The sequence below is a fragment of the Polyodon spathula genome, chromosome 35 (genome assembly GCF_017654505.1).
Source record: "Polyodon spathula isolate WHYD16114869_AA chromosome 35, ASM1765450v1, whole genome shotgun sequence".
Lineage (NCBI taxonomy): Eukaryota > Metazoa > Chordata > Actinopteri > Acipenseriformes > Polyodontidae > Polyodon > Polyodon spathula.
Window position 1 is genome coordinate 1,953,608 of NC_054568.1, and position 20,434 is coordinate 1,974,041.

The 20,434-nt window shown below is 43.6% G+C and overlaps 1 protein-coding gene across 3 annotated transcripts in view; it reads right to left on the reverse strand.

Annotated features, from left to right (window-relative positions):
• The window catches only part of LOC121303802 (signal-induced proliferation-associated 1-like protein 3), a 99,170-nt gene extending 78,736 nt beyond the window's left edge, over window positions 1-20,434 (reverse strand). For all 3 annotated transcript variants that reach the window (XM_041234597.1, XM_041234598.1, XM_041234596.1), the window contains exon 1: window positions 20,269-20,434. The gene's annotated coding sequence lies outside the window, so the exon portion shown is untranslated. The remainder of the gene's footprint in view (window positions 1-20,268) is intronic.

The following is a 20,434-nucleotide window of genomic DNA, read 5'->3' on the forward strand; positions in this document are numbered from 1 at the left end:
AGAAGGCATAGCAGATCTATGAAAGAATACAAAAACAGATCAACGTCACAAAACGTATTTTAGCTACACTTAAATACTGTAGAAACGTTTAAAAAAAAACAAAGTTTTTGGATTCAATTACACTTCTCAATTCTTCCTTATACTTCTTAAACATATACCGTGGTTCTCAAAAAAAATTAGTAGTGTTTTTAAAGTGAAGCGCTGGGCTGAACATGGATTTACAATGCAATCCAGACAAACCTCTATTACTATACAATACACAATGTAAAGAAAACATCATTTTTCATCAATGCACAACAAATCGTTACAGTGCCCCTCATTTTTAATGTTTGAATAGATAACGCTGAACCTTTTTTGTGAACCAGTATCACAGTACTGGCTAAACTCTATGTCCTGCCTTACACTACCATACTGTTCAGCAGGCCACAAACCACAACTTCCACATAAGGGACGTGTTGCTGCCATTTCATTTCCTATATTTGAGGTCCTTGTGGTTTGAGATCGTTACTGGTAATTAGCCACAGTTTGCAGATGAGCTGGAGTGTGCAACTTGCTCAAGAGACTGGCCAGTAGTATCAAAGTGGGGGAAGGGAAAGCCCTAGACTGCATAACAATACACTCAGTTAAAGGTGATTAATGATCCAGCAATGAGTGAACGAGGTAACTGAATCTGTTCAGCCTAGCCAGCAGAGGAACTGAGAGGGAATCAGCTGTTAGCTAGCAAAACTGAGCACAGAAACCATGGCCACAGGACACAGAAAGAAAGTGGACAGACAGGACAGAGGGCATTCCATGTTCTTAGAGGTCTTTTTGTTACTGTTACAGGAAGCAGGTTTATCCTTTCATGGAGTTTCTGAGCAAGTCTCAGCATGGTAGAATTTCTGTTTGGACGTCTGGATTGAAACAATGCCACTAAGAAGTGCGCCGGTAACTTCTTACCCCCTGAAACAGTTACAGATTTGTAATGCACAAATAACAGGTGCACACCCCCAGTGTTTCCCTGCTGGTCACTTGTATACAAGCCCTTGTTGTGCATTGACTCTGAGGTCAAATATGCTGCTGACAGAGTATTCAATAATGAATAACAGCACATGGGCTATAAAGATTTCCTGTAAAAAGCTTGGCAGATAAAAAGCTAAAACTGAAACTCTTTGTTTTTCTGCACAGAGTAGCTGGTTACAATCACTTCATTGATAAAACCACAAAACTAACTGCATTACGATTCAAGCAATCTACTTCTATTTTCACGTTACATTTGATCTAAAAGCACAAACCTTTGAATGAATACTCCCAGATTTCTTTCATGTTAGTGACAATAATGAAGAATGATTTACCTTTCAGTGGAGGGATACATGTGTGTTTGTTTTAAATGTTCAGATCTGTACAGCAGGTTCGTAAGGGATCCCGGTGATACAGACTAAACTATAATATTAATATATATATATATATATATCTATAATATATATATATATATATATATATAGATATATATATATATATATATATATCAAGCAAATACAGTATCCAATTATTTTGCTTTGTATAACTTGAACAATGTACAACTTGTATTTTGCACAATGACTGGAGCCTTCATCAGTTTAAGTGCTTTGAACCCTAAATCAATCAATCCTAAAAATTCTTTGTGTTACCATCAATATTTAAAAGCAGAGAGAAGCCCGCTCAGCCCGGATGTAGATTAAACGTTTATGCCCACTCGTCACTGAGACGTTCTTTCATCAATCCCGGTTTGGGAAAGGGTCTGAAAAGAAATCTGGGAAATTAACATGGAAACGCAGTACCAGACCAGCAGGGTTTTCAACCAGGGTTGAGCGGTGCATGGAAACGACATATTTGTACATTTTGCAGGAGTGAAGCATTTTTGTTACATAGAGCAGGCTGATAGAACAGTCCTGTTTGATGTGACCAGGATAGCCCGCTGTGTGTGGACAGTCCAGGTTGATGGAGCAGTCCTGTTTGATGTGACCAGGATAGCCGCTGTGTGTGGACAGTCCAGGTTGATGGAGCAGTCCTGTTTGATGTGACCAGGCTAGCTGCTGTGTGTGGACAGTCCAAGTTGATAGAGCAGTCCTGTTTGATGTGACCATGGAATGGGCTGCTGCTGTGTGTCTAGTCATGTTGTTGAAGGAGACAGTCCTTCTTCACACAGAGAGTGGTGGTGAGGGGATGGAATGGGCTGTCTAGTCATGCTGTTGAAGAAGACTCTTCTTCACACAGAGAGTGGTGAGGGGATGGAATGGGCTGTCTAGTCATGTTGTTGAAGGAGACTCTTCTTCACACAGAGAGTGGTGAGGGGATGGAATGGGCTGTCTAGTCATGTTGTTGAAGGAGACTCTTCTTCACACAGAGAGTGGTGAGGGGATGGAATGGGCTGCCTAGTCATGTTGTTGAAGGAGACTCTTCTTCACACAGAGAGTGGTGAGGGGATGGAATGGGCTGCCTAGTCATGTTGTTGAAGGAGACTCTTCTTCACAGAGAGAGTGGTGAGGGGATGGAATGGGCTGCCTAGTCATGTTGTTGAAGGAGACTCTTCTTCACACAGAGAGTGGTGAGGGGATGGAATGGGCTGCCTAGTCATGTTGTTGACTCCTAGTCATGTTGTTGATGCTGAATCACTGGGACAGACTTCAGAAAGTTTTACGATTAAGCAGCTACTACAGTAGGTACCGGTCGAGACTCTTCTTCACACAGAGAGTGGTGAGGGGATGGAATGGGCTGCCTAGTCATGTTTGGGGTCTGTTTGTTGAATGACTGATCACTCAGACTTCAGAAAGTTTTACGATTAAGCAGCTACTACAGTAGGTACCGGTCGAGCACAGATGGTCCGAATGGCCTCCTCTCGTTTGTAAATCTTCTTATGTTCTGTTTTAACACACGTCTAGCTTCCTCTAGAAGAGACCAGATCAGTGTCCTACAGTATTGAGTTCCAGCGGCTGATGGGAACAGGCATATCCAGGACACCCTACAAACCCACTTGTTTACAAAATTCAGGAGATAAAAAAGTTTAACGATCATTGCCAGTGAACATGTTTTCAGAGATTGTGTCTGCCTGTGTCAGCCTCCACACAGCTGCAAGCTGATAAAAGAAGAAAACTTCAATGCCTGGGCTCCACAATCAAATGAATCTGATCTAGGTCACGCTCTGCTGCAGAACGCACAGTGCAGCAGCACAGAACGAAGGCTTGTCTCCAAACCACACGCAAGAGCCTGGAAACTATGAGTGTGCACGGTGGGACACAGACTAAACACACAAAAGCAGAAGCAGCAGGGAGACCAGGGTACATTCATCATGCACAGTCTGGGCACTCTTTAGAATGAGGTAGTCTGGTGCCCATGTGTACCAGGCACGTGCTCTAACAGCTATGCTCAACACTGTAGTACAATACACATTACGGTACAATGCCTAGATTAACAGTTCACTTGAGAGGAGTTACTGTGGCAGGGAGATTAAAAACTACTGTTTTTACAATGGGGAACAGTGTTGGTGTAATTTTGTATGTGTGGGAATGGGTTTACTGAGTATTGTTTTGGAATTGGTTTCTTTGATTGAATTATTGTTTACAGACGGGCGCTCGATTGAGACTTGCTGCCCGCTAGGCTTGGTTGAAAAGGAAAGGCAGCAAGTGATTGGCTGTCCTCAATCAGCAGGTGGGCGGGTCTTGAACGAGCGTCCGTCAGTTCAAAAACATCCGTGGGACATGGCTCTCGGCGACAGCAGCGCCATGGCAGAGGGGAGCAGCGTATACTTGGGAAGAGCACGTCCGCTCTGCAGGAACGACAGCTACGCAACCCTGAAACTGCAAGAGCTGCTTGTGAAGGCAATGCCCAGCCAATGCCGTATGAAGCAGCAGGAGCCGTTGTACCGGGTCATCAGTAGGCTAGTTTAGGGGATAGTGATCTGATGTGATGTACAGCGAGGCTTACGTAGTGTAGCTGGTTACTGGAGAGGGTCAAGGCTTGCGCTCCCCCTGTGTGGCACCTTTTATTTGTAGTTTTTGTACTGTGTTTTATTTTGCATTTTTGTACCGCTTGCTGTATTAGTCCTCTGTGCGTTACCGTGGCTGGTAACGTCACATGACCAACTTTATTACTTCCTTTCTGTTTGTATAAATAAATCCTGCGCGCCTGTGCTGGCTTTTTCAACTCTATCCCCAGTTGTCTGTATTGCTTGAACAGCGGCTACCCACACACGTGACACAAGCAAGACCCTATCACAGTTACCATTTGTTAAAACAGTGCTCCACATTGTTAGCCGAATGTACTGATATAACAGAAAAGCAAAAGAATAGCACTTGATTAAATCAAGTGACTACAGCTAGCCAAGGAAGCTGTGGGGGTCAAATATAAAGCCTTTCACGCCGTTCAGGTGAAAATGTGCAGACTAATCAACAAAGCTCACACAATTCTCAGATTCCAGTACAAGGTTCAGCATTCCCTGAGGCACAGTGAGAGGATGAGATGTTTCTCATTCATTAAAGCTGCAGTCTCATTTTATACTAAAACATGATTCTGTTGGTTTACAGTACCACCTCCTTCCACAGTGTATCCTTCTGTGCACCATCACAGAGAAAGTTTGATGGCAACCCATTCTGTTTATTACAAAAGCAGCTTCCCTCACAACTGGAACGCTGCTTCTCATGACTAACCAAACAGTTTGTTGTCCAGCACCACTTGCAGCAAGAGGAGGTTATTATGACATACTCAAGCAAGGCTGCACTGTTCAGCTCAGGAGGACAAACAGAATTTAAAGCTGGTTACTTCTGCTGTCTCTGCTTGCATTCTGAGCGAATATCAGAAGGAATATTTCAATTATAAGCGAATATCAGAACATGAAAATCCTGTGTTCATCCCAGCACTACTTACAATGCATCATCACTGGGGAATAAACAAACTGGGGCGTCAACGCCTGCTGCTTCCCGATAGAGTAGCACACAAATGGAAACAGTGAAAGGCTGTGGTGAGGAGACATCAAAACTAATTAGGATTCAATACAAAATGAAGTCTGATTGTGTAAGCCCGCTGATTTGAAAACAGATCCAGCCCCAAGGTCACTGAACGTGCTTTTTGTGAATGTGCTTTTGTGAAGGCTGTGCAGACAGTGGACAGCATGTCACATTTTATGGCATTTAATTCAGCAACAGGCTAAAAAGAACTATTCGGCATCAAAGCAAAGCAGGAATTATCCCCCCAGCAGAAAGGTGACTTGCCCAGGCTTGCTGCGACAGGGCGATGGGTATAAACTAGACTATGATCTTGTCATCAAGAGCTCAGTTGTGGAGCATTTTAAGAGAATTCTAGTGATCATATAGAGTGAGGGACAAATGTCAACGATCCCCCACGATGCATCTGAACAATCCTCACCTGAACAGCCACCCCTCTCTGCCATTCAATCCTGCCCCCAGCTGTCTGTCAAGGTGTCAGATTGTGACAATTAAAGAACTAGCACAAGCCCATTTGATCAATGCTCGTCGGCTTCTTTATAGAGGACTGATCCAAAAACGTAGTCAACTCAGGAAGTCTTAAAGGAAGTCATTGATTCAGCATCAGCATTGTGGCTTGGAAGCCCATTCCTCACCACTTCTGTGGGTCTCCTGTCCTGTCTGTCTCCACTTGACTTCCTGCTGGTCCTGGGTTGTGCGATTTCCTTCTGTGGTTTAACCTACTTTACTCCGAAGGGTCAGAGCAACCTGCCCATTCCACACGAGAACAGAGAATTAAAAGAACGCTTACCAGTGGAGGCAGATGTATGAAACTGCTGTGCCAAGAGCCGTCAATAGAGGAAACTAGTAGATCAAGATGCAATCTGTCCCAACAGCTTATTAAAATACCGAAGTTGACAAACAATTGGAGGAAGTAATTGAAACAAATCTAAAGTTAGTAACAAACCTGTCGCCCGACTAACTTTGCAGCTTCCTTCCTTTAAAAATCCATAGGCAGATTACCAAAGCAAGTATTATTGTATCTTAAGCAGGCATCGTTCTGCAAACACAAGCGGACGGTCCTTCATTTGTTATACGCTTGCTGATGGAAACAATATCTTTGCAGTCTCAGTTTGGTTCTGGTGTACTGCTAAAGGCTCTTCTGCTTTCAGAGCAGGTCACAATGCTTACCAAGAAAGAGGAAGCAGAAACTAAGCCCTGCAGTGTACGCTTATCAGAAGAGAAGATGACGAAAGTAGTCTCGTGTAATATCGAGTCCCTTTTGAACGTTGGACTGCGGTAGCACACAACGAATTAGAAATTACAAACGACAAACCAACAGTTAAGAATTTTTCAAAATCCCACTGTATAATCTTGCGGATCGATGTTACAGAACATATTAAAAAAACACACGCACACACGTTTATGTTTCGTAGAAGTTCCACTGTGCAAACTGTTTTTTTTCTGCGATTTATAAATATTTCATACGCAGTGTGTGGGGTTCTCTTATTATAACAGAAATCTTATTGAGATTCACTTTGCTGTCACCCAAACTGCGCGAGATGACTTCTAACAGCAAACAGACCCTTCACACAATTTATAGCACAGATAGAATTGAACCGATTAACCTGACATTGACTTCTAACCAAAGAAGCAGAATTAATAATTCCCAACACTGAATCAGTATGTACATCTGTGTTTCGATGAGTCTGGTTGTGTTCTGGTGATGGGTATCGGGTGGTTTTCGGTTTGAGAAAGTCAGAATCGTTGCATCGTATGTTCCAACATGTTACAAAAGGGAGTCGCTCAGCTGCTGAGTCACCAAGTAGTGGTGACTCATTCAGAAAATATGGTATTGACGAAAATGTCCTTTCAGATGATTTCCCTACCACATAATTACAGTCTCCCAAAATAAAACGTGCTATTCTTGTTTAACAAGACCAGGCCAGACAAACACTACAGCAGCCAGCGCACTGGATCAGGCCCTGCATCACACTGCACTGTGTTCCTAAGAGTTAGCAGGAAGCCCTGAGGCACTGAAGAGAATCTCAAACTACAGGCCCGACATGTTGGCTTGAAGATTCGAAAGCAAAGACTGATTTGTACCAATAACCATGACTTCAGGCACAGAGATAAGAAATGCAAGCCTTCCAATTCAGAGATTCTTTACATTTTAGTGCAATTACTGTACTATTCCTCACTTCATTTTTCATGGTTGGGTTTTTCAAGACCTCCCCCTCCCCATTTAATTTTGAGCCTCTCAAACAATGAACATTAAAAGCTGTGTGGTTGTGTTGCGAGCCGGAGGTTGAACTGATACTACATTCACTGACGTCACAGGTTTGAGATCTCTGAACTGATGCAGAACTCGCTGACGTACCAGATTTGAGATCTCTGAACTGATGCAGAACTCGCTGACTTACCAGATTTGAGATCTCTGAACTGGTACTGCACTCACTGACGTACCAGATTTGAGATCTCTGAACTGGTACTGCACTCACTGACGTACCAGATTTGAGATCTCTGAACTGATACTGCACTCACTGACGTACCAGATTTGAGATCTCTGAACCAATACTGCACTCACTGACGTCACAGATTTGAGATCTCTGAACTGATGCAGAACTCAGTGACGTACCAGATTTGAGATCCCTTACTGCATCGTGTAGATGCCTGCAAACTCGCCCCAAGCGGTTTACTATAAAAGTGATAGAAACATGGGGGGGGGGGGGGGGTAACCCTAACACGCCCCCTCTGGTCTCCAATGTGAATGGGTAACTTGCAAGTAAGGTGGCACAGTTTGCAGGCTGTTTGCAATAAAATATCAGAAAGAGGAGCAAAATCCATCCATGCCCTAACCATTCCATCACAATAAAACTCAGACACACAGGGACTATACTAGAACAGCTGGGTGTATGCTGTACATCCTCCAGCAAGCAACAGGTATTGATTAATCGATCGATCGTCACTGTTTATATTTTGCAAGCCTCAATTAAACATTTGTTGATTGATTACATTCATGCTATTTTTTCTTCTTGACGATGAAGAACACAGCACGCAACGCATCGATTATAGTTGATTACTACCTGTCTGATATGCCTGTAGGGCATTTCTGAGAACACCTCTGACAATTAGTACCTGGATTAGTCGGGAAAAATTAGATAAAACCCCAAAAGGACCCACGATGATGAAGAAAATGGGAAAAAGGAAACAAGGAAACATCTGCTTACTTCTGTCTGCTACCTGGACTGTGCAGTTGGCAATACAGGGTTAAACTTCCAGTCTGAACGGGTATCAGGTTGTGAAAATACAGAAGTGATGATTTCCTTCAATGACTAGTACTTTGTGAATGACACAGCAGCCAGCGACTATGGAAACATGCCTAGAGAGCCGTGGCAATCACATGGTGCTGTGCTTCCTGGCTGAATCTCATTCTTTCCCTGAGAGCACAAGCAGACTACAGAGAGAGACACAGCCCCCTACTGTACCACCGGCATTACATAACCCTGCCGTACACGGTGTAGACTCGCAGCCCCAATCAGGCTGAGAAAGCCAGGCAGGGTTTCAGAGAGGCATGGGGCTTGTACTGTGAGCTGGTTACAAGAACAAGCATATTCATTACTGGTTGAGTCGTGCAAATTACCATAACACAAACTCTGAAAGCCTTCTCCTCTGAATTAAAGAGGAAGCTTTGCATTCTGGGTTTACATACATTTTGTGTTCGTGATGAATGCTGGCGCTGAGGAAAGTTGCTGAGGGTGCAGCTTAGTCTGCCCCCAGTGCAGTGCCAGACCTGAGCCCACACCCCCTAGTCCTTCACAAACTGCGCCAGCTACCTGCCCACAGAACTTCACATTCATCACTTTAATGAAAGCAGAATTCTGGTCACTGGCAGAAGTCCTGCCAGTGACAGATGGCGTGAATCACATGGATTTCACTCCGAACACTGCTTCCAGTATACACTGGGACAAACATTCAATACTGTACAAACTCTGCCTGAAATGTACCTGGTGGTGAAAATGCTTGTATTTGTTCACACAGCAACATGTATACATGACTGAATCAGAAAGATACCATGCAATCCAATGCATACATGACACTGACAATAAATAAAACACATTCTACTATACAGAAGAGGGCTTCCTTTCTTAAACGGGTAAAACGTGGGGCCCACGTTTACTTTGTTTGCTGTAATATGGTGCAAACGATTGCTTTCCAGCTAGTTCAAACAACACGCATTATACTGCACTCTCCTTTCCTAATAGGTATTTTAGTGAGGTGCCAGCATTATTTTACTCAGGATATTTCTGTACTGTGATAGGGTATGAATTAAACTTCCTCTTCCAGCTAAGTCACAATATTGGAATATTCGTTTATATTTTAAAAGAATATTCACGCTTGTTCGTCCCAGCACTATCCAGTAAAGTGTCTTTGGATACATATTGTTCAATGATTTCGCCTGCACAGTGTTGTATAAATTGCTGTTAAAAGCTTAGGCTGAAATTCGGGGGAGGCATTACTGAACGATTGCTCTCATCAGATCACTTCCTCGCATGTTATATAAATCGCAGCTAAACTCACCTGAGCATTGCCCTCACAATCCTAGTTATAATAGTACCCTCCACCTCCTCAACTTCCACCTTAATGCATGCAGACACCCTTGAGGGTGGAGTGACTTCATCAGGGTCCACCCTGCTGACCTGGCATCGCCAGATCAGTGCCTCTGTCAGGGGGCGGCAGCTGGTTCTTCACCCGTTAGCAGGCGGAATCAGCGGCCTAATAGTCCATAATCACCACTCTCACCACACCCATACAAGCAGTCACGATCACCACTCTCACCATACAAGCAGCCATGAACACCACTCTCACCATACCCATACAAGCAGTCACGATCACGACTCTCACCATACAAGCAGCCATGAACACCACTCTCACCACACAAGCAGTCACAATCATCACTCTCACCACACCCATACAAGCAGTCACGATCACCACTCTCACCATACAAGCAGCCATGAACACCACTCTCACCACACCCATACAAGCAGTCACGATCACCACTCTCACCATACAAGCAGTCACAATCACCACTCTCACCACACCCATACAAGCAGTCACGATCACCACTCTCACCATACAAGCAGCCATGAACACCACTCTCACCACACAAGCAGTCACAATCATCACTCTCACCACACCCATACAAGCAGTCACGATCACCACTCTCACCATACAAGCAGTCACAATCACCACTCTCACAACACCCATACAAGCAGTCACGATCACCACTCTCACCATACAAGCAGCCATGAACACCACTCTCACCATACAAGCAGTCACAATCACCACTCTCACCACACCCATACAAGCAGTCACGATCACCACTCTCACCATACAGTCACAATCACCACTCTCACCACACCCATACAAGCAGTCACGATCACCACTCTCACCATACAAGCAGCCATGAACACCACTCTCACCACACCCATACAAGCAGTCACGATCACCACTCTCACCATACAAGCAGCCATGAACACCACTCTCACCATACAAGCAGTCACAATCACCACTCTCACCACACCCATACAAGCAGTCACGATCACCACTCTCACCACCATACAGCCACAATCACCACTCTCACCACACCCATACAAGCAGTCACGATCACCACTCTCACCATACAAGCAGCCATGAACACCACTCTCACCATACAAGCAGTCACAATCACCACTCTCACCACACCCATACAACCAGTCACGATCACCACTCTCACCATACAAGCAGCCATGATCACCACGCTCACCATACCCATACAAGCAGCCATGAACACCACTCTCACCATACCCATACAAGCAGCCACAATCACCACTCTCACCATACCCATACAAGCAGCCACGATCACCACTCTCACCATACCCATACAAGCAGCCACGATCACCACTCTCACCACACCCATACAAGCAGCCGCGATCACCACTCTCACCACACCCATACAAGCAGTCGCGATCACCACTCTCACCACACCCATACAAGCAGCCACGATCACCACTCTCACCACACCCATACAAGCAGCCACGATCACCACTCTCACCACACCCATACAAGCAGCCACGATCACCACTCTCACCACACCCGTACAAGCAGTCACGATCACCACTCTCACCACACCCGTACAAGCAGCCACGATCACCACTCTCACCACACCGTACAAGCAGTCACGATCACCACTCTCACCACACCCGTACAAGCAACCATGAACACCACTCTCACCATACAAGCAGTCACAATCACCACTCTCACCACACCCATACAAGCAGTCACGATCACCACTCTCACCACACCCATACAAGCAGCCACGATCACCACTCTCACCATACCCATACAAGCAGCCATGATCACCACTCTCACCATACAAGCAGCCATGATCACCACTCTCACCATACCCATACAAGCAGCCATGATCACCACTCTCACCATACCCATACAAGCAGCCATGATCACCACTCTCACCATACCCATACAAGCAGCCATGATCACCACTCTCACCATACATACAAGCAGCCATGATCACCACTCTCACCACACCCATACAAGCAGCCATGATCACCACTCTCACCATACAAGCAGCCATGAACACCACTCTCACCACACCCATACAAGCAGCCATGATCACCACTCTCACCACACCCATACAAGCAGCCATGATCACCACACCTACAAGCAGCCATCACCACTCTCACCATACAAGCAGCCATGATCACCACTCTCACCATACAAGCAGCCGTGATCACCACTCTCACCATACCCATACAAGCAGCCATGATCACCACTCTCACCATACAAGCAGCCACAATCACCACTCTCACCACACCCGTACAAGCAGTCACGATCACCACTCTCACCACACCCATACAAGCAGTCACGATCACCACTCTCACCACACCCATACAAGCAGTCATGATCACCACTCTCACCACACCCATACAAGCAGCCATGATCACCACTCTCACCACACCCGTACAAGCAGTCATGATCACCACTCTCACCACACCCATACAAGCAGCCATGATCACTCAAAACAGTATAAATCAAAAAGCTGACGTGTATCAGCAACAGTATAGTATGGAAGAAAAACTGCCAACAAAATATTTGCAATTTAATAAGCAATTCCTGGATGAACAGACCAACAAACACCTACATCCATCCCCAGAATCTGACATTCTCAATAAATTAAGCTAATGACTGTTAATACCAGGTTTCATGACAACTGGGTAAGGGCTTCACCAGATACAAAACTGTGTGACACGTATTTACTTCTGGCTGTGAAAAAAAAACATTTTAGAGTCCAAACTAGGTTGAGCACACGCTAGCTGCCCAGACATATGAAGTTGCCGGTACAGTTCATGAGCGAGTCAATCAGGGCCCGGTTCTGTCTGCTGCTAGACAGGAGTAGGCACAATGTTTCACGTTTTTCAACACTGGCCCAACTTGCAAAATAAATGTCTTGTACAGCGATCAACGTTTTGTTTTGCTTTTTTGCTATGTTGCAATCCTAGTTTTTGTTATGTGGAATGTAAAAGGAGAATTAAAATGAAAGGGGTTATTAATAACAATAACAACCTGAAATACACACAAGTCTTTTTAACCGTGACTACTGTATGTCATCCACAGTGTTGTAGTTAATCAAAGGGTAAAAGTAAGGTATTTCTTACTTCTGGGATATTTTTTACATAAGGGCACCGATCACGATTGGAATTCTTGTTCTCAAGCAGACAGCTTCACTATATTTGCATTGCTCTGTGTTCAGAGCTGCTTCAGCTACAGCCTCTGCTGGAGTAAACAACTCCCCACACTCAAGAAAGCCTCTAAATTGAAAACAGCACCAATGGGAAAATGCAATCCATCTTGACTGTCTTTCTAAATAGGTTTTTGAAATTAAATTGCTCTCTCACAAAGCAGAGCACAAGCCCGCTTCATTTTTTCCCCCCAGTCAGTTAAATGCGTCAGACTCGGCATTTAGGTTTTCACAGAATGAAAAGAAAAGCCACCCAGAAAACCTCCATATCTGCTGTTCCCAGTTTACTTCTGACATGTGTTTGAATCCCTGCTTCTCCCTGGTGTGCAAAACAATATTCTCTGCAAGTCCAGCTAAAAATGATCCCCACAATCACGAATATCAAGTGCTCCAGACCCTCCTGCAGTGTTTGCAAGAAACATTACTGCACCTTTGCTCTATCCTGTGTTGTCCATATTGCAGCAATATGCTTTTCACCAAAACCAAAATGTATTTTACAGTTGTACCAAATCAACTTGGGCATTACTTTTCTTTCAACTTCGCTCGGAGATAGAGATTGTAACCCTCGTAGTGTATCCACTTCACGCTCCCTCCTGCAACAATGCTGCTGAATGAAATGACTGGCGTATTGTGGGAATGGAAAACCAGCTTTGCTGCAGGAGAGAGCGTGATCTGGACACACTGCGATCTTTATCAGAGAAATGTATTCCCCAGTTTGATTAAAAACATCAAGAGCCTCCAAAATGTTTAACAATATAACCCTGCAATACAGACAGCACAGGACACAGCAAAGGTAACGCAATGCAGGGGGTCTGGAGCACATGAAATCAGTCCCATCCACTGAGACTTCCTCCCTAGTTAGCAGCTTCCCTTATACTCTTTCCTTTGGTTGCACTGTGTCATCTTGAGGCAGTGTGCACAGCAGAAAGCATGGATGAGTCAGACTGCAGCATCTGCTTGATATGCCTGGGAGAGCCTGGGCCACACAAAACACCTGAGGTAGGAATGAGACACATGCTCCAAACCGCTTCAATCAAATCAAAAGGGCAAACAATAATAACGGAGAGAACGGCCATGGAAGCTGGCACTGTGCTGAAAAACAGAACAGAATTCCAATCTGAAGCTCCCTTGGTATAGTGTTGGCCAATATGGTGTCCATTCCCCCACCAAATAATACAGTATTAATTGACCACCAAGTTTGCACCCTGTTTTTAAAACAAAGCACAGAAGGAGCCTTAGAAGGTCTTAAAGGATACATAAGGACCTTTTCATTTTATTGTGTAAAATGTTCCCATGTGTTGCTACAACTGCTTAAGTAAGGTGTGTGGTGTTTTAAATTTTTTTTAAAATTTTGACCACTTTTTTAAACTTTTAAAAATTGCATTCCCTGCCTCAAGATGGCTTCCCATGTACCCGCATGGACCTCTCGGAACTACATTTCCCATCATCCTCTTGCGAATCTCCGTTACATATCTACTTTGTATTTTCTTTTTAGGAAAAGATTGTGTTAATTTAGCTCGGGAGAAAAGCTTTGAGTGTTATAGCAAAACAAAAGAAAAAACAGTTCCAAAGCAAACCGCGGTAAACTGCCTTTTGAAATCATGTTTGTCTGAGAAAACAGGGCTCCTGTTTGATTTCTGCTTACTCTGAGAATACCCCAAATAATTTAAAAGTAACTACTTAAAAAGTCGCTGTCAAAAACAACCCAGTTTTCTTTTTTTTTTTTTTTTTTTTTTACTGAAACGGTTTTCATTAGAAAAAAAAGTGGCTTTAAATAAATAAAAAATAATAACACACACACACTAGCAGATGGTTATGCTTTCAGGTTGAATGAGTCCCAATTTCAAACAGCGCCCAAGCCAACAAACTGTTGCCAAACACCTACTGCTTCTCACAAAACACAAGCACGGTCTGGGCACCAACAATCAAACCCATGTTTTTTTTCTTACCCATTTTAGACTTCACAGCGATACAACGAACTCCTTGCTGTATTTTTTTTTTTTTGCAGTCAATTCAAAAGGACAGCACTGCGTAAACTTCCCACCTCAGCTGCAGCAACCACCATGTGAAACGTTAAAGGCGATTGTGTCAGTCTGCTTAAAGGGTAGCCAGACTATTTATCAATCTTTCTGTTTTTACAACAGAGCCTGCAGCTGAGCCATCGAGATGCGAGACATGTTCAGGAGGGAGTCGTGTGCTCTGGAAAGACAAACAGAAAGAAAATGGCGCAGGAGTGTGTTGAAGCCCGCACAGATACCAATCTAGATGCTGATGTCACTGCGCTGTGATGTCATAGCCACTCTCCCTGTAGGTGGTCCTGCTTTTCAAACTGCTGCACATTACATTCAGAGCGCCAACCTGAACCGAGCCGTTTCTACTGCAGGTGATGTTTATGCACTGTCTCACTATTAGTGCTACTGTACTCTGAACATGTCATCGTCCTGGAGGTGTGACCCAGTGAATCCCTCTACTGCATTCCCTGTGTGGCAAAACCTTTGTACCCAGGCTTAAGCATTACTGCTATTCAGATGGTTTCTAACTGCCAACATAGTAATCACACCCCTCAATCTCTCCACAGAATTCTACAGAGACTGGCAAGGCTTTAATATTTAAAACGTAAACTAAATATCAATTAGCTGGAAAACAATACCATAAATACAATTAAAAAGTAAGTAAGGCCGGTACAGAATCAAATGACCTGTAAAACAGCTTTCTGATACAGTCATCGCAGAGATGAGATTTTTAAAAAGGCACCGTAGCTTTAATGGAAGGTCGTAAAACACAGGTTTGAGCACTGGTGCAAATGAGGACATGCAGAGAAATGCAGAAGTGTTGATCTTTGAAGAATCTACTGTACGGAAACCAGTGGTACAGAACAGAATGCAGTTTATTGAACTGGAACGGCCCCTTTTGATGACAAAGTCAATATTTAGCTTAAATATTTACACCTAACACTTTCACATGGGAATCAGTGTGGAGTAACATGTCACTCTTCGAGTTAATCCTCACAGAAGGTAAGAACTAATTAAAAGGTGCAATACTGTACTACTGTTGGAATGACTGTTTCCAATTCAATTATTATAAGGACATGCAGTATCTGCTCTAGTAAATAATAAAGCTCTTAGTAAAGCCACTCTACTGAGGAGCTTCAAACACCGCTATTTAATGCATTTAACCCTGAAGTTGAACCGTTTGGGAAATGAAACAGAATCTATCCTTCCTGCTCTGCTTCTCGCGCTCATGCTGCGAAGCTGTGCAGTGTTAAGTAACCTGTCAGATCTGCATGGGAGGGCAGAGGCTCCAGTCTCCTAACACAGCTTGGATCAGGTCATTCAGACAGCCTGCCTCTCAACTCGCTGAGTGCTTCCTTCACCAGTGTTGTTTAAAATGAGTAAGTCAGTTCCTGGAGAGGAAACCCATCCGTTTTCTAGCAGGTGACCTGGAACATGAAACGATGCACGGAGTAGACATGAAAGCTCAACTCTAAAGAGGAATTCCACCAATGCTGCTAAGTTAGTAAGCACTGTTGATTCAACAGCATATCATATGCCAGGTGAACAATGCCTGCTCTGGCGCAGATCAGACCAATGTGTGTAGATACAGCAGTATCTATGCAGTGCACACACAGACCTGACAAAGCCACAAACCCTTCTAACAACAGATTACAAGTCATCACAATCTAAATAGGAAACAATTAAACATAGATTGGGAGCTTATGGGTGGTGAGCAACATTCAAAACGTGCTCAATTTTTCAGTTTCAAAATTACTAAACTGAATCTAACCCGATCCTCCTGCACTACATGACACCCTGTGGCATCAGAGAATGTGACCATGTGCTGTAGCTGCTGTGAAGGACGACCGAGGCATTGTGTTCTCTGTGTGACTCCGCCTCCTCATGTCCTCTGTGACTCCACCTCCTCTGTGACTCTGCCTCCTCACGTTCTGTGTGACTCCGCCTCCTCGTGTCCAGTGTGACTCCACCTCCTGTGTGACTCCGCCCCCTCGTGTTCTCAGTGTGACTGCGGCCCCTCATGTTCTCAGTATGACTCCGCCCCCACCATCTCCAAGGTGGGCACAGGCCCTCTTCTCACAGAGAAGCCGGCTACAGCACAGCACCTGGCTCCAATCTGTTCCCTTAATGGGGAGGCTGACAGGGGCTACAGACAGCAATGAATCTATCAGCACCCTCTCTTCCCCTCTCTCTCTCTCAGCATTGCACAGCTCCTCTCCACATGAAGGGAATCGGTTAGGCTGTTATCTGACAGGCTCTCCTGCCCCCAACTCTGTAAATAACCCCACCGCCTGCCTTTCGGTGCTCCCTGCTACCCAGCTGTCGTTCGCTCAGAGCCAGCATTTCTTCCAGGCAAGTGAGCGTGCCAGCGCGCCAACGTCTTCCTGCCATGTCCGCAGGCACTGCTGCAGAATAGCGTCTTACTGAACCTTCCCTTTCATTAGGAGGTGCCGCTAACAAGATACACCTGCCCATTATTAGCATACCTTTATAGAAACGTTCCCAGCATTGCAGTGTTGGACAATGATGCTAAACACAGACACACATTTCTAAAACTAAATTATCAATATGAATATCACAAACTAGGCTTTCCACATTGAATGCTAACTACAACAAACCCCTTATAAACGGTTACCCCAGTAAAAGCAAGGCAAAGTGTAACAAAGCACAGTGAAGGCATGGGAAAGCACATGCACTGTAAAGCCCAGCAGTATGGTAAAGTACATTTAAAAAAAAAAACATGGCAAAACAGGGTGCATTGTGGGAAATGCATAGTATAATCAAGGGACAACTGCAAAACTACAGTGCAACTTACTGGGGTGAACTTTAAGGGAAAAAAACATTTTAAAAAAACACACTAAAACTTCAACCTAGGCACAAACACAATGGTAAAACTAACATTTAGAAAGTGTGCACGTCTACAGTAGATCCCTCTATTTAGGAACCAATACAGGATGTAGTAAAATAAACAAAGCAATTTAATGGCATACTGAACGAGTTGTGTGTAAAGGATCAGTGAACAGTTAGCAGACCTAACTGAAGCATGCAGCCAGCACCAAGGACAGGATTATAATATGTGTATGTTAACACTAGGACTGGAATGTTGCAATACAATTTGTATAGCGATAGCTCTGATGGCCTACTTGTATGATGCATACAAAACTATAAAACAGCCTTCATTCAAGAGCCTTCAATGAACTACAATGAGTGGTGCTCTTGTATCATGACAACCACCACACACACCTCAATTATGATATGATCTATACTGCAAAGACGGTATCACGATTCATCGATATGTGAATTGTGACACCACTAGTGAACACCTAATCACTGGTGCTGGCTAACACTGCTTTAGATATGGACTCAAAGTTATAATTAAACTGCAGTAAAAGCCATCTGCATTTCCCCTTGTGTTAGCGACCTTTCTTGAAATACCCCATCATTCATACTCCAAGACTTCACTGTTTAGCCAGGGGCTTGCTCATTATGGTAATGAAATCAGTATATATATATATATATATATATATATATATATATATATATATATATATTAGATTATTTACAGTATATATCTATATATATGCTCAATCCTAAACCAACAGATTCCATTTACAGTAAACATTGCATGTGTTAAAAAAACTGCTTTTCACCTTTCATAAACCGTTCTGTCTCAAAAGAGAGAGAAACTTGAGCCCCACTCCCAATACAGCTGCAAACTCTGGAATGTAATGCAAGTTATAACAATCGAATCTGGTACTTGAATTAGAGGCAGGCACACGTGCCCTATCGTATGTGGCAACATACAAATTTCTAACGTTGGCATTTTTTAATAAGAGTTCTGCTGGCTATTATGTGTCTATTTGCATCATATTTGTTGTACTTTTAAGTGCCATCTGGGACCTTCTTGAAAACAAAATGATTTATTCATTTTGAAATAAATCAGTCCATATTTTCAAGTGGCTCAGTCTGATTCTACCTACAAAGCACACATTAGGAGTCATAAAAGTTTGTCTGAAGGTTTAAACATAACTGGAAACATTCATGTCTTTTCCATGCAACCTGCAGCACAGGCTCATAGACTTTCATTTTATAATCATCTATTTAGACTTTATTCGAGGAGTTCTATGGGATATGTGGCTGCCAAAACTCCAAACATGTTTCACCTGCAATTAAACGCAACACCCCTTAATACCCATCAGCGACCTGACGCAACCCCCCCCCCCCCCCTCGTTCACTCGCTATTTCAGAGTTATTTATAGCTTGTTGGATGTCCCGTTTGTGTACTGAAAGGCAGTTCCAGCTCCGTGCACACAGGTTTCCAACAGGAAATGAAGGGATAGCCACAGCCATAAAATAGCAGCACAACACGTGAGAGTCATTCCCAACTCCACGGGAGCGCAAATACGGAACGCAAACAAATTAAGGAACTCTTTTAAAGGTTGCATTTTTTAAATTATTATTATGGAATTGTCACAACCTGTGACAATCATTTGAATACGTGCTTAAATACAATTTATATTTATATATACCGTTTCAGTTCTGTTAAAATGTCTTATACTGTAGACTCAAAAGAAAATGTAGCTGCATCGTTTGTTTAGGACAAAATACAGACCAGATTTACCCCCAAACAAACTGAAAACAAATAAACACACCGGTATGCAACGAGAAATTAAGCAGGAAAAAAAAAGACAATTTTCCCATGGCACATGTAAACACTGTTAGAAAAAGCCTGGTACGTTTATTACACGTTTAACAGCTGTGGACAGAGCTGTAATATTCGTAAAGACTCGCCCTTACCACTAAATTACGACATAATTTCACAAGATTTTTTTATATTTTATTTCCAATGCATGCAATTTAAAGTCTTTAAAATTCACAGCATGCACTGTGTTGTAAGATCAGCATATACTGTAATAATCTGTGTTAATTCCATCTAAAAAGTGTTCCTGGCGTCTCCAGGGGTGAATGCACAACTTTCTCGAACACGAGGTGATAGTCAGCAAACTGCTCTCCAGCTGGGCACAATCCCACTGCGATCCTACAAGTTGTTATTTACATCGCCGATTGAAATAACATATGGCAAGCCAATGCCACGACCACTGGGACTCCTTGTAGTGTTATTAGGGGGCTCGGCTAATTGAACGCAATGTTCCACCTGCCTTTGGAAAACTCAAAACCCCACAGTGCCCTGCAAAGTCCGAGTCTGCGCACTGTGATCAAACAGATCAGGAAGGGCTTATATATTGTAATAATAATAATTTAAAAAAAAAACACACACACACATAAAAAGAACCGACAATTTAAATCGAATGAAAGTAAGAAAAAGAGGACTACAAACAAACGATTACGCAAACACGCCCTGACTTTGTATTAATCTTTTCGTGAAAGACACGTCCGATCCCAAAACATATTCATAGGTGAACAAGCGCTACTGTAACTAGTAATTACACTGGCTGTGCTACTATCAGTTAAAAAGCTACATTTACCAAGTTTAAAAGAGCTCCGATTTCTCAGTTCTTACCTGTTCCGTTTCCCACAGTCATAACATGTGTAAATCGGTGTGGTGTGGCTCAATTGCGCTGTACAGAATTCCGATTCCCGCAGCTAAACATGACTACAGTGTGATCTGCAACGCACACGCCTGCTCCCTGCAGAGCCATGCAGAGCCATGCTCGCCTCCTCTCTCC